Consider the following 16212-nt stretch of genomic DNA (forward strand, 5'->3'; position numbering starts at 1 on the left):
CATGGTTAATTGGACAAGTGTGTGTTTGCTCAGAAATCTCTATGTGTTTTATGTGATGGCCAGTGAGCGGTCAATGAATATATGAAATGTTGTTAAGGAATTCGCGTCTGTCATAAATTAAATCTAGAATTAAGTTTTGTATGTTGTTTCAGAGGAAACTGTCATAGGTTGAACCATGAGTCAGTAATAAACTATTAATGTTACTAGAATTTCCATCATAAATATCTGCATGGTATTTGCTAATTTAAAGTTCACTAAAGTCACCTTCTGAGCACAAATGGACCAACATTTCTATTGATTAGGGTCCCGCTCGGAGATCTAGAGACCCTGCCTGAAAGGGGGAAAAAGAAAATAGGACTGCCACAGAATAGGCATGTCAGTATGCAGGGTTTTCGGTAGAGTTTTGTGAAGAATTGAGCACTGAATCCTGGCGGTATATTATGGAGAGTTGAATTACTTGCAATTAAATAAAAGGAGGGCTTGAGGAGAGCCGCCTCCAAATTGTGTTAAAACTTTGATGTGCTCACCATGGACAGTGCTACAGAGAGAACAATCAGTTGATGAAGTGGAGAACCAGCGCTGGAAATTGTTGTCCCTAGCGTTTAAAGTGTTTTCATTTTCAGTGAATGAGAAGCTAAGCGCATGTGGGTATTGTTGGATTTTCAGTAATATACCCACAGGTTCTCAGAAATATTCCACTGATATATATATCAGAAACGATTGGTGTCGTCTAAACTATGTATTCTTAATCCTTCATTGCATGGCTTGGAAGTAAGATGCCTCATTGTTATAGGTGTAGATGGAAGAAGTCGAATGGTCATTGTTGGCGGTGCTAGAATGTAGTGTATACAAGTTTGTTGAAATCAACTACCTCTGGAGCGTGAATTGGATAGGCTTGGTTTTATGATGAAACGAAGAGACCCCAGAATTCATTTTCATCATTTTTTGGTATCAGAGTGGGAAAAGATTTCCTGCGGAAAGGAGTTTTTGCGTGCTGAGAAAGAAGAGTGTGAGCAGCCACGGTGACAGAGCTGGTAATTCGAAAGACTGGTAGGATAAAAAGACTAGACGAGCGTGTTTTGTGAGCGAGGGTTTAAAGGTTGCACAAGGAGAAAGCAGGTCTTGGAAGAAGACAGACGTTGACCGTAGTAAAGAGGTAAGATAGCAAAGGAAAAGTTGCAGAGGGAAAATGGCCAAAGACAAAAAAGGTCAAAGATAACAAAAATTGAAGATAGCAGAGAGAGTTGAGAATTTCATTCTCAAGGGAGATTTTAAATCTGAACACATAGCAGAACATAGAGGAGAAGAGTTTTACTCCCAAAGAAAGAATTTGAATAAAGCAAATAACTTGAGACAGTGCATGTAAAATGCAGATGGACATGATCCTATAGGGATCATATATATACATATATATATATATATATATATATATATATATATATATATATATATATATATATATATATGTGTGTGTGTGTGTGTGTGTGTGTGTGTGTGTGTGATGATATTTGTTTTAACTGAGTTGATAAATTGTGATTGAAGGTTTTCAGTAGCAGGTAAAGGGAAAAGCAGTGCAAAGAAAGCACTCTAAAGTTTTCTCAAGGGAGTGTGAGAGCTTGCAGAAGCCTAGGAGGAGTAAAGACGGTGCTCAAAAGGAGGTTCCAGATGGAGGACCATGCTTACCAAAAGATTGAGCGTGGAGAGCTTAGTGAGGTAAGAATGCAGTGAGGAGGACTTGCTATTGTGGAGGCTTGCTGCAGTAGAGAGAGGAGCTCAAGAAGAGAGGATGAAGAAAAAGATGATAGAAGATCATTGTAGAGGTTCTGAAGAAAGCCACTATAGTGAAAGATTGCCAAGACAAAGGGCATTAAGTAGATGAGTCAAGAGGAGTTTGACAAGCAACCTTCTGACATGAAAGCAAGATTGGAGATATTGACAGAGCTGCTACAAGAACTAGAAGACCAAAAAAGAGGATGGACCTTTCCATTAAAAGGAAAGAAGGTGATTTGGCACTCATTACAGATGAGGTGGAAGCAAAATGAGATTGTCTTATGGACAATGAAACTCAAATTCGTTGAGTCAAGGATAAGAATGGGAGATGCCGCAGGCAAATTTGTTCAGAGGAAAATTCTTGAAGAATTAGGAGAAGCAGATGAAGTTATCTGCAAGCCAGAGGAAGGAATATCTCTGAATGATGATGAGGAAGAGGTGAGATCGTATGAGGGTCTCAAAGTTCAGAAGAGAACTTGCATCAGCATACTGAAGAGTTGATAGAAAGACTAGAAGGAAACTCAGAGAAATAGGTTGAACTAGTGGCAGAAGGTAAAACTGATGGAACCGTGGAAACACAACCTTATGGGAAAGATGCAAATAAAATAATTAATGTTCCACATAAGCATCCAAAATTGCATACACCATTGTCAGAAATATTGGCTACGAAGTTACCGCTCGAAGGAAGTTCAGGTATGCAAGAGGGCCAGATAAGCATCAGGAAGAGTGTTTTATCAGTAGAAAAGAATTCATAGTTCAAGATGTAACATCTAAAAAATATTCTGTAGAGGATGTGCAACTTTCCAGGAGTAGCCTGAGAGAGACAAAAGAGGTCAAAGAGGGTTTAATTGACATGGAAGTATCAGTTCGACAGGCAGGGGAAGAAAAATCATCATTTAATTTTCTATTTATTGGTCAACGGAAACCTGGCGGAAATGCCATCAAATGTGGTGATCAACACTATTTTTTTCCCATGGTTTGGGATGTGTATCAAGCTAGTTCCCTTGAAATGTTGGCAGGCGGGGGCATAAAATCAATTGAATGAAGGGTTATGTTGCCGACATCTTGTCTTCATGGGGATAGAGGTAATCTTGTAGCATTAAAAGAAATTCGAAATTTGAAAAATTTAACTGTGGGAAACAACAATTACCCTGTCCACTTAGGACATTCTGATTCCACTGAGTTGGTTAATGTATCAATAACAGGGTTTCCCATAGTCGGTGGCAACAATTATTGGCGGGGAGCATGTGGTCTTAGCTATTATTCCTCTCCACTCAATGGCTCATCAACATTATTTTCAAGTGATTCATTATCACCCACACGGAATGTAGGTGAGAGTCCTGGAAGAGAAAATTGTGTAGAAGGTGAGAGCTCAAAAATATTAGTGGAAGCAACATATAAAGATGAGAAGGGACAACCAATGAAGATTGTCAAAGAAGTTCATGAAGAAGAGACCATGATTTCTGAAAACATAGTAGAAGATCATCACGCTGTCATGATGATAGGCATGGTTGAGTCAACCATGGGAGATGTTGAGTTGATCAACCTGGAAAACATACCTCAAGGAAGATGACATGAAGTAGAAATTCACCTAGCAAAAGGTGAATAAAAGGAAAAAGAGTTGACAATGACAAGTAGTCAACAACAGGTTCAAGGAGGAAAAGAAAGTAGCCCTCATCAAGAAGCTAATGTATGGGAGAAGGAGCTAGAGTTACTAGAGAAATGGCTAAAAGCGCCAACACCTGATGAAGGCTGCAAGAGGTCTATAGTAAAAGAAGCAGAAGTAGGGGAAGAAGTTCACAACTGTGAACTAGGGCAAGGAAGTATTGTTAGAATAGATGATGTCGAGGAAAAACTTGAAAACTATTTGAAGGAGTTAAATCAACAGACTAGGATGTTGATGAAAGAAGGAAGTCCAGAACAACAAGTTAAAATATTATTGAAAGGAGACACATAGACTGAATGTGTGAAACAGAGGAAGATGCAACTGGATAGCAACAACATGCTAAAGCAGGAAGGGAGAATTAATGAAGAAGACCAGCAGGAAGATTGACTGGAAAGAAAGATTGAGAACATAAAGAAACTGATGTTGAAGCAGACCAGAAGGCAAAGGCTGGTAGCATCAGAAAAGGTGATCAGTCAAGTACTAAAAGATTTTCAATAGGTTAAGAGAATTTGTCCAAATGATCCTGATGCCACCAAAAATCTTGAAGAGACCGAAACAACAGTCAAAAAAGCTAGATTTATTGAGGCCATCTCAATGAATGATCTTGTGAATCATTTTGTTGTTGATCCCATTGATTTTCATTCAATAAAGGTAGAGCGACAACATAGAATAGAAGGAGAAAATATAACATTGGAATTTATAAAGAAAGTGATGGATGACGTCAAGAATCGGGAAAACATACACAGAAGGTGTGCATTTCAAATATTATTGCAAGTAATGGATTTTCTGGAGGTGATGCCATCGCTGGTTGACATCGATATTCCGAATGGAAAGAAATTCACTATTTGTGATGACATCCATGGTCAGTATTATGACCTTTTTAACATCTTTGAGATTAGTAGGCTTTCTTCGGAGGACAATCTTTATCTTTTTAATGGTGATTTTGTTGATCGAGGATCATTTTCAGTTGAAGTCATACTTGTGCTATTCGTATTCCAAGTGTATGTGTACAACTGAACTCTGTCTTGCAAGAGGAAATCATGAAAGGAGGAGTAAGAAATAGACGTATAGTTTTGAGGGCGAAGTCAAGTCCAAGTATAGTGGAAGCATGGTTGAGATTTTCGCTGAAGTGTTTTGTTGCTTGCTTTTAGCTCATATCCTGAATGACAAGATTTTTTTTGTTCATGGTAGTCTTTTTAGCGTTGATGGTATAATACTTGATGATATCAAAAAAAATGTTCGATTACGAGAGCCACCTAAAGAGGGTCTAATGTGTGAAATACTTTGGAGTGATCCACAGCCCCATAAAGGGCGTGGACCTAGCAAACGAGATGTTGGTTTGTCTTTTGGAGAAGATGTGACCAAATGGTCTTTCCAAGGATACAATATTGAGATGGTGGTCAGGTCTCATGAAGTTAAAGAGGAAGATTATGAAATTGAACACGGTGGCAAACTTATTACGACTTTCGCAGCTCCAAACTATTGTGACCAGAGACAAAAGATGAAGCAGGAAGCAGCTCACATGCAGCCTAAACGGAGGAACAGAGCACATGGACAACTCCAGGAGCAAGTTTGGGATCCAGGAGGAATTTTTTCCCCTTTCTCTTCGTTCCTTTTTGAAAGAACATGGTCAGGAGATCATGAATGTTTTCAAGCGTGAGAGTCTGATGCAGGAGCATCTGGACTTGGCCAGCAATGTGACAGAGTGGTCACATGTTGTGGCTAATGCAAGACTTGAGGAAGACTTAGTTGTTAAATTTGTGTTAATTTCAATAAGGGCAAGTAGTTAAAAGTGGTCTAATTTAGTTAAATGAAGATAAAGATTGAGTTTTAACTGTATAACTAATTATTTCATGTGTGGGAATAAGTAGTTACCTATGACTTATGTATAACCTCTTTCTGGAAAAAAGAAGAAGAAGAAGAGGCAGTAGGGGAGAGATAGATCGAGCGAGGGAAGGTTTGACAAAGTGAGAGGGCCAGGGTAGAGCACACCCATCTTTGTATGATCAGGTCGTTGAGGTAACAATAATATGCTAATAAATATTCTGCATATGAAAACTGTAATAGTTCTTTGATTTTTGTGACTTGATCTCCCCATGGTTAATTGGACAAGTGTGTAAATGTCTGCTCAGAAATCTCTGTGTGTTTTATGTGATGGTCAGTGAATGGTCAATGAATATATGAAATGTTGTTAAGGAATTCACGTCTGTCATAAATTAAATCCAGAATTAAGTTTTGTATGTTGTTTCAGAGGAAACTGTCATAGGTTGAACCCTGAGTCAGTAATAAACTGTTAATGTTACTGGAATTGCCATCCGAAATCTCTGTGTGGTATTTGTTAATTTCCAGTTCACGAAAGTCACCTTCTGGGCGCAAATGGACCAACATTTCTGTTGATTAGGGTCCCGCTCGAAGATCTGGAGACCCTGCCTAAAAGGGGGAAAAAGAAAATAGGACTGCCACAGAATAGGCATGTCAATATGCAGGGTTTTCGGTAGAGTTTTGTGAAGAATTGAGTGCTGAATCCTGGCGGTATATTATGGAGAGTTGAATTACTTGCAATTACAGAGAAGGAGGGCTTGAGGAGAGCCGCCTCCAAATTGTGTTAAAACTTCGATGCGCTCACCATGGACAGCGCTACAGAGAGAACAATCGGTCGATGAAGTGGAGAACCAGCGCTGGAAAGTGTTGTCCCTAGCATTTAGAGTGTTTTCATTTTCAATGAATGAGAAGCTAAGCGCATGTGGGTGTGGTTGGATTTTCAGTAATATACCCATAGGTTCTCAGAAATATTCCACTGATATATATCAGAAACGATTGGTGCCGTCCAAACTGTGTATTTTTAATCCTTCATTGCATGGCGTTGGAAGTAAGATGCCTCATTGTTATAGGTGTAGCTGGAAGAAGTTGAATGGCCATTGTTGGCGGTGCTGGAATGTAGTGTGTACAAGTTTGTTGGAATCAACTACCTCTGGAGCGTGGATTGGACCAGGCGTGGTTTTTTTATTAAACGAAGAGACCCCAAAATTTGTTTTCATCATTATTGGAGTTATTTGCACTTACTTTCTTATTTCATTTTGTTGTTTAACTATTTTTTTGCATAGAAAAGGAATTTGGCATATTTTGTTTCTATCATTTGCTGCAGATCCACATTGTTTTACAGCCATTTTTACTATTCAAGTTGTTTTTCATGCGTAGTCTAAAGTGGTTTATTTTCATACACTCTCGATAAGAAGTCTACATAACAGATGTTGAATTCGTTGGGGATTTAGTTACACATTTTTCATCCAACATATGACGACTCCACTGCATTTTTAATTCTGATTCAGAAACCTGGATGACCTTCAGTTTTTGGCTAAGGTTTTTTTTTTTTTTTTTTTTTTTTTTTTGCAGTCCCTTAATGTTTTTTACTAGCATTTTATCCCTAGATCAATCAAATTTCTAACTTCCGAAAGTTTTATGCTTATTTTCGTAGGTGACAGGAACCAGCTGCACCAGAGACGCCAAATTTGTTTCACAACTTTTCGCCCGAGAACTGAGGAGAAGGAATCACACTTTTAAGCTAAAAACTTTTCTGGCCCAAAACTATGTTCTCCCCTAAAACAGGTCAATACCTATGGTTTTAGGGTTTCTCGGAATTTTTCTGATCAATTTCTGGGTTTTAATAAGAGCATTCTGTGGGGTTGGTTGACCACTATCTTAGCCCACGTATGCCTTGATCTACTCTGCTTTTCTCTCAAAGTGGAATTTAACCCCATAGGGCTTCTAGTACGCTTCCACCTTTGTAGGAGGAGTTGAGTTGAGTAAGAAGTCTGAGTTTTGAAAAACCTTTCAATGATACATTTCATATATGTACCTTTATTTTTCAGATCTTTAAAGATAGGTTGTGTCCATCCAAAGTTCCCTCTTCAACCTTGTTTGTTCATTTTCCCTAGGTTCCACACCCATCGCCCTATCCTTTTTAGCGATTTTCCTCACTGGTTTTTTTCTTTTGCTACACCACTTTCCAACACAATAATGTCATTTGATCCCAGTCGTGCCAATGCTTAGATATCTTAATGCTTTTTTGTGTTTTTAATTGATTTCACCACTAACCAACACAGTGTTTGCAAACCCCGTTTGGGTGGGGTTTAGATAGCTGATTTGTTGTTTATTTTTTGCTTTTAATTTCAATTTATTTATAGTATTTCAGCAATCTTTTTGTTTTTTCAAACACAATCTGGGCTTAATTGATAAACATGCATATTTTCACACATAAGCACACCTTAAGCGAAGGGCGCTTTGTTAACACCACCAAGCCAAGACTTAACTTAATTAATTTATCTCCCCAATAGAGACAGAGATATTTTTTATCTCCCTTCACCATTTTCGTGTCACTTGTGTCTTGTAACCATTATGCCACCAAGGTGTTTGTCATAGAGACTTTTACGTCTTCATACCCAGTTTCTGCTTGGATGTATTACTCCTCCCTGCAGGGTTCGAGTTAGTTCTCCCCCGAGTCCCCATATTGACTCTTTTTCTGGTTCATCTGATTCCTCATCTGATTCTGAGCCTCCTTCACCACATACCATCATCATGTCAAGACCCACTGCAAGTGTAGGAAACCAACCTAGTGGTGGCGTTGGTTCTATCCTAGTACTCACCTCTAGCAAAACCATTACAAGAACCATCTTGATAGCTCCTTTTCTACCTTTCATGGCTTGGTTAAGTCTCCCTTATTATACCCCATACATCACGATGCTCGTTGGACAGTTTTGTCAACTAAGCTTCCCTTAGAAATTCACAAGTTTGAGGGTAATTTAGGAGAGGACCCCACTAATCACATTCGCTCCTTCCATATGTGGTGTTCGTCTAATTTCATCACCGATGACTCAATTCGTCTTCGGTTGTTCCAATGCATGCTCACTGGAGATGTTGCGAAGCGGTACATTGACCAACCTTCTGCTTCTCATTCCACTTTTGCGATGCTTGCTAAAGATTTCCTTTCATATTTTCAGTTACCTCTCTGATACAACACTATTACAGAGCTCTTGACCACATTTCATCAGTCCTCTGCCAGCCATATTTCCGACCATGTCCAGGAATGACATAGAAGGAGGAGCATGTGTCGTGGTTTCTTAGGAATATTTTCACTAGTACAAAATGGCTAATTAGTTACTAAAAAAACAACTAAAATTTTCATATAAACGACCATTTTTGAGTTTGTGAATAGTAGTAGCTAATTTATAGTGTCTTATAACACGAAAAATGTTTAGTTATTTCTAGCTTAGTCATTAATTCGTTGTCTAAATTTTATCGTCTAGTGGGATATTTAGTGACTAATTTGGTCATTGATTTATTCATTGATTTATTCATTGATTTAGCCATTAATTTCCGGAATTAATGACTAAATATACGACAAAATATATTGTTATATGATCACCCGAGAAAACCAATTAATGACCAAAATGTTAGTCATGTTATAAGATAGTGTAAATTAGCTACTAATATTCATATATATATGCAAATTTTAGTCATTGTTTCAAACCAATTAATGGCCAAAGAAATATGATTAAATTTTAGTCGTTTTATAAGATACTATAAATTAGCTACTAATAGTTATATATATGCAAAATTTAGTTGTCATTTGTAATCACAAATTTATCGTTTGTAGTAGTCATTTATCTTTTTTGGTAGTTTCATATTTATTATGTAAATGACTAATTTAATAGTTTATATTCATTTCATTTACTTTGTTTAATAATCATTATAAACGACTAATTTAGTCGTATATTCATTTTATTTGTATTCATCATTAATCAATATAAACTACTAATTTAGTAGTTTTAGATTGATTTTTGTGTTCATTGCTAATCAACATAAATTAATCAGTATGATTTTGCAACTAAATTAAAACAATGTCATACAATGTGTATGTTCATCTAATATGAAAACTCAAATTTACATATGTTAATTACAATACTAAATGATATCAAGTGCAACCATAAATAATTTCAGCTACATAAATTATATTATATGAAATGTCTAGTATTACAATACAAGTTTCCAACCTAATATTGGTTGGATGCCAATTTACATATAAAATATTGTCTTATCACTTCAAAACATTATCATTGTGTTACCAAGGCATTGTAGGTAAATTCACCAACTTTGAAGACTTGATCATCAGTCTCTATGTGTGTGTCTCATGTGAGATATTATATTTAACCGTATCACTAGAATAATTCTCCTATCTCTCCCTTTTTGCATCTTGCTCCAATATTATTGTTCTCATCTTTCTTCAATTCCTTCTTTTGGCCATCAATACTGAGTTCATCTTGTAAAAAGAAAGAAGATATATTGCAGAGTATAAGACATGAAATGCGATGAACACTAGAGTATAAACTAAGGTAGACTATAAAATATTTATACGAAATATACCTTAAGAGTAGCTATGTCAATGCCATTTTCCCCCAGAAAAGCAAGTAACTCGAACAAGTTTTCTTCAGTTCAGCGATAGTGGCCACTATGTGGCCAGATTACCTGTATAAACAAAAAAAAAATGTCACCATAAAAATAGAATGCCCTGGGAACTTAATAACGATCATGTCAACTAAGTTAAAATTTAGAAAGATCAAGTTGTAGATATCTTGTGAAAACAAATGGAATGAAAAAAACAACATATAATATATAATGTATGACAGCTAGCTGGAAAATTGCATCACAAAAGGAAAAAATTCTCCTATGGTTACCCATACATGTGGGTGGTTAACATGCCCTAGTATGCCATGATCCTTAGGGTCCACATGAAGTAAACCTCCTACTAACATAATGATTGATTGGTTGCATTTTAGCCTTACCTCTCTTTTGTGAGTCAAAAAAATAAAAATAAGTCCATCATTAACTAGTTGTACTCCATAGTATCATTTTTGCATGTTATCTCCACATACCTACCAAAAATGTCATATATGTCAAAAAAATGGAATTTTGGAATTGTTTCTAAAATTATGTCATTTATACACCTTTCCAATGTATCTAATCAAATGTACCCACTTTATTTTCTTCTTCCATATTCATTTACATCCTAAAAAATATTCATTTAAAAAACAAAGACAACCTCAATATCTCTAGATCCAAATGCTCATCGATATTTTCCATAAACCGTAAGAATTAATAGTCTCTTATGATTAACATTGTACAACAATGAAGCTATACAAAAATAACTATTCATATAAAACAAAAATGAAGCTATTGGTATAAAAAAAAACAATGAAGCTACACCATGAAGCTTAATTTCTATTGGTATAATGAAGCTTAATTTCTATTGGTAACTACAAAAAATAAAAATGAAGTTATTGGTATAAAATAAAGAACAATGAAGCTACACAAAACACTCAGTCAATCGGTATAAATTCCAAACATAATGAGAAAAGGAGGAGTGCATCATTCTCTACCATATGTTCTACCAAATAAAATGGTAAAAAGACTAGAGGAAAACTCTCGTATTTACAATGCATTTAAGAAGAATAAATGGATATTAAGTTCCTTATATTATATTTTAAGAAATCCATTTTCATTCCAATGTCGAAGTACCTCTACATAAAGAGATATAACATTTCAAGTTTCCACATACATCATAGAAATTCAGGATGATACTTCCATAAACAAGAAAGTTAATTAGACCCAAACCAATCACATAATTGTGAAAAGAAAAGGTATGTGAAACATTAGTTATCTTGCACAAATAAAAAAGTTTCACTATTTTTTCTACGGATCCTGTAGCCAATACCCACTCATTAAAAGAATTGAACGGAAGACAATTAAACTAAATAAATAGGAATACACTATTAGAAGAAATCAAAATAATAACTCAACCCAAAACAAAAATCATACTATAATAGAAACAAAAAAAAAAAACCTTATTTATATGTGCATGAATTGAAAGAGAAATGAGAACAATCTCAAAAGAAGGAAAGTGTGAGAGAAAACCAAATTGTACACTCTATATTATATTAGGTATATACAAGAGTATATAATTGGTGGATAGAAATATGTTAGGAGTTAGGAGAGTGATAATATTTCACCCACCACACTGTAGTAAACTTACATATATAATATATATTGGACCAAATCAACTTGGCCTAAATCTCATCACTCAACTAAGTTACTATAATTACATCATGGAAGAATGGCCTAACCCAAAAAAAAAAAAAACAAAGTTCTGATACAAAGAAAAAAATGGGTTATTATGAATACTAGCTCCATTTTATGTCTTCCTTCTACACATTATTTGGATGATCTTTATAAATTTCTCATTTAATCTAATTCATCAACTTATAAGTTATATCTTGCTTTATGTCCTGTAGATTTATATTGGTTCAGAATCTAGCTTTTATAATAAATTGGAAAATATTTCTTGGACAATAAACCTTGAAACTTGGTATGATTTGCCACAATCTTGGAAGGTAATAGGGTTAAAAGATAAATTGTTGAGTTTTCTAAGTTAATGAATAAATTATTAATCCTTTTACCCTTTTTATGTATCAACAAAAGAAAAACAAAAGTAGGGCATGTTACATCTATCTAACAAGAGATCCTATTAACTGTGCGCTATAGTTAATGGTAGTTGAATCCTTCCGCTACCTGATATATATCACATAGAGTGGACAAGGTTTAATCAAAGGCACTACCCTCCCTAAACAAGGAACTAGGAAGCCAATTAATGGGGATTTTGCAGGTGATTCCTCACATCCCAGAGGAACATGAATGAGTAAAAAAATATGACGGACTACCTTCAAACCTACCCAGCTCCAGGATCATGAATTAAATGTGTCAAAACACAACCAAGTGTTCTAGACAATGTCTGTGACACCGCACTTGTTAGTTAATCAACTCTGATCCTAAATTCGAGAGAATTAGAGATATAAATTCATTAGTATCCCCTTCAACTTGCAGGCTTGATACAAGAATATTTTGGACATGGTCATTTAGGGAGTGGAAAATTAATTCAAAAATTTTTGACCAAGGTAATGGCTAACACTACTAGATTTCAAATATGAACTAAGGTTCTAGTTTCCAACCCATCTACATTCATCCTATTGGGGTTCATCTTCTAATGAATAACAATGTCATGAGAAATCTCTCCAAAAATATATGGGTTAATAAGGGAGTATTCAAAGGCTTCCATCACATCAACAGGAACACCTATTACATTCAAGGAGACATGAGGTATAGGAATCATCAAATCCTATACTTAGGGCTCAAGCCTTATCTTTTTTTATTTCTTGTGGATTCCTTTAAGTTTGGAAACTGGTTTTTATAACAAACATGTCCAATCTTTCTGCACAAGTACTTCACCTTGTTGACCACTATCTCGGAACATTCATTCATAAAGTGGCTTTACAATTCTAAAAAATAGAGTCAATATATTGCAGTTGTATGGGGGAATTTATACATATTGGTATTCTAAAATATGTATTTAGTTAACATAGGGGATACCTAGTCATTTCGAGGGATGGCTGTCATTTCATCAAAAAAGGAATTTTATTAAAAATATGATTTCATCAAAAAGTACAAGGGCATAGTGCACCTTATCTGATTTACACAATCCATTGATGAGGATGTTGAAAGTGTACAGGTTAGGCTAGAAACCTACCTTCAACATCTGACAATAGAGAACATTCAATATCTGAATGGCTTGGTGGGTCAAAAAAATGTGAATGAGAGTGTTCCAGGTGAAGTGTCAACTTTGAGGGAGAATTTCTTCATCATAGGAAATGATTTTATTGCTTTCTCTACCATACCCGCCTTCACATATGCTGACATCAAAACAATGAAAGGTGCAACAATTTTTTTTTCCCTTCTTATTCAATTATTTTCAGTACCTCCCAAGTAGTGTCAAATTTTTTTATTTCCCACAAAATGGCAATCATCAAAATGTGAAAATCCCATTATTTTTTCAAGTTATTTTTCTTCACTATCCATAGGAAGAACCTCAAAGACAAACTTACATATTTTTTACTCTCCATTACCTTAATTGCAAGCCCTGTAGACACAATAAGATCTAATTGATCAAGAAACACATCGACTTGAGATCCTCCATGTTTTGGGATTCTCTGGATTTCATTTAAAATAGCCAAATATTGGACCGATAAACTCGAAAACTTCCTATTCTCTTCTAACTCAAAATCATCGAAATTAATAACATCCATATTCCCACAACCATATTTGATCGTCTCTCCACATTTAGCCCTATCTAATTTTTCATTTTCCTTCACAACTAGTGTTTCCTTGGGAATTTTTCATCTATTTCTAAGCCTCAGCACCTAATGACCAGGACTTTGAAACCATAGATATCGATTTCTAAAAAACTCAAAAATTTGTGCAAGAATCCCACCTTCTCACTCCAATTTCCCAATTTTGAAATATGGAAACTTCGACTTCCTTTCCTATATTGAATGCAAAAATAATGACAATAGCCTTGAAATCCCCCTCATGGGATCTCACCCTAATTTCCTAGCAAAACTCAAAACATGTATGTATACATGCCCTACAACCTTATTTTTTCACTTCTGCATATGTTGCTTATTTTCATGTGTCCCTCATTCAACTCCCAATCATTTCCCTTAATTGTTTTTAATGCGAGAATCCAAGAGACACTTGCAAATGAATACATTGTGCCTAAGGCTGGGGATGAAGCTCAAAATTCTTCAATGTTCCATGAAAAAATTACCATATTGCAAGTATAACAAATGCCTATAAAGATTCTCATTGTTGGATATATGGTTTTCTACTATTTTTAATTAAATCCAAATGACATTTCTTTTGTAGTATGAAAATTTGGTGAGAGCATCAATATCACTGTGTTGGGTACGCACTCTATATTTGTGGAAGGAAGTAAACTCTATGAAAATCTCATACAGACGACCAAACGAAGTGTGTAAGTTCCTTCCCTTTGACAACAGAGAAGTAGGCTTGTGATCTGGCACACAATGTTTCTGCCTTATGAGAGATAATGTCATTGTTGATTAGTCTTGTGTTTGAATTCAAACATTAATTGGCTATTATAGTTTGCCTGGTGTTTCATAGGTATAGGGATTTTCCTAGTGTTTTATTTGGAATTAGAGGTTGCTTTTAGATATTTGGGAATTTTTCATACCACATGATTTACCTTTGCATCAAGAGAGGCACTTTCTATATTTTAGAATATACTTTCACAATCAGATCCATCAAAATAAAAAAAATGTTGCATAGTAGTTATTCCCTGCCACTTAGTTTAAGTATAAGTAAATTAAAGTGGAAAAAAAGGACAAATTTGGAGGAATTTTTGTTGTTGAACAAAATTATAGGATAGATAGTTGTAAAAATGGCCTAGCACTTCCAGTAATGAATGAATTAGTGTGACTATTTGTTTCCCAAAATCTTTCTACTATGTTACGTGACAACACAATTATAGTTTATGATTGAGGCAAGGCAAGATATACACTTAAAAGGTGAGGTTGCATTATCTGTGAGGATTTCTTGGCTACACAGGTAGGTCATTGTATAGACATTTTGGAGGCAAAGAACCTACAATCCCATAATCCACAAGAGGTGGATCATTATACACAGGCACTATAAATTTTCCCAATCCTATAAGTTAAGTGGCTTATGTTTCTCCTCAAATGCAAGAAGTAAAATGATATGGTAGTATATATTATCAAAATAATGGAATAAACTTTGACACCAACATGCTAGAACCCATTCCTAAGTAATCAAAAAGGCCTGACAATCTAACAAATTGAAATGGTTTATTGGAAAAGAGCATTGTAAAAATGAGTGATGGCTATGTGAAACTTTGGAATATTAATCAGGAATAAAGGGTTGTTCAGTTTCCACAAAGATCTGCACGACTACTTGCATCCAGATCTATAGGTTATAAACTATATTGTGATGATGTTCGAAAGATAAAAACACCATGGTGCATTTTGGCACATCATAGGAAAACTGTGGATAATTTCAAGTCTCTTGATTTGACCAACCTTGCCTCAACCTCAATTGATGGTACACTCAAGCCGTGGAACCTGGCAATAAGTACATGAAGTTTAATTTGCAACCCTATTATGACATAGTATGGGCATAAATCTGAAGAGAACCTTGTTGGATGTCTATTGTTGATAGGTATAAGTCTACTAGTTCAAATTCAAATGAGGTGTTTGTCTATCATGAATATTTTCCAATGCCAATGGCATATTACAAGCTTAACTGTGTAGAACCAGTGTTGAGAACGAGTCCCCTGGGGTCAATTTTGGGGTTACAAGCCCAAGTTTTGGGGCTAAAAGCCCAAGTTTTATGTAAAGTCTCCGCATTTTGTGGTCATGGGGTGGCAAGATGTCAAGAGTCAATCAAGGGTTTCCGCCCTTATTTTGTGTAAAATCATGTCGGCTTTGGAGATCTACCCATGGTCTGTGGACCATGGGATTGTATAAAAAGAAGGTCTTAGAGGAGTCTAAGATAGTTCAGTTCAGTTCATTTCATAGTTGAGTCTTGTTATGTTTTATGAATGGGACTATGAGAGCTAAGAGCGAAGAGTCTTAATGTAGGAAAAGGCTCTACAACTGAGTGCGTAGAGGCAGAGGGTAGAAGTCCACAATTGAGCGCCTGGAACCCTACAACTATGTGAGGAGGGTAGTTAGAGTCTGTACTGGATATTTGAACCAGCAATAAAGAGGAGTATTCTGAAATTACCTGAGTATTTTACTTCTATTCATTACATTTTATTATGTTATTTTGACTACTGGCTTTATATTTTAATGCTA

General features: G+C 35.6%; 1 pseudogene; it reads left to right on the forward strand.

Annotated features, from left to right (window-relative positions):
- Positions 1-2091: 2091 nt before the first annotated feature.
- On the forward strand, positions 2092-7037 carry LOC149152766 (serine/threonine-protein phosphatase 5-like; annotated as a pseudogene).
- Positions 7038-16212: the final 9175 nt, after the last annotated feature.

Source organism: Pinus tabuliformis, chromosome 9 (genome assembly GCF_031772625.1).
Source record: "Pinus tabuliformis cultivar Carrire ecotype Pingquan chromosome 9, CPIR1, whole genome shotgun sequence".
Classification (NCBI taxonomy): domain Eukaryota; kingdom Viridiplantae; phylum Streptophyta; class Pinopsida; order Pinales; family Pinaceae; genus Pinus; species Pinus tabuliformis.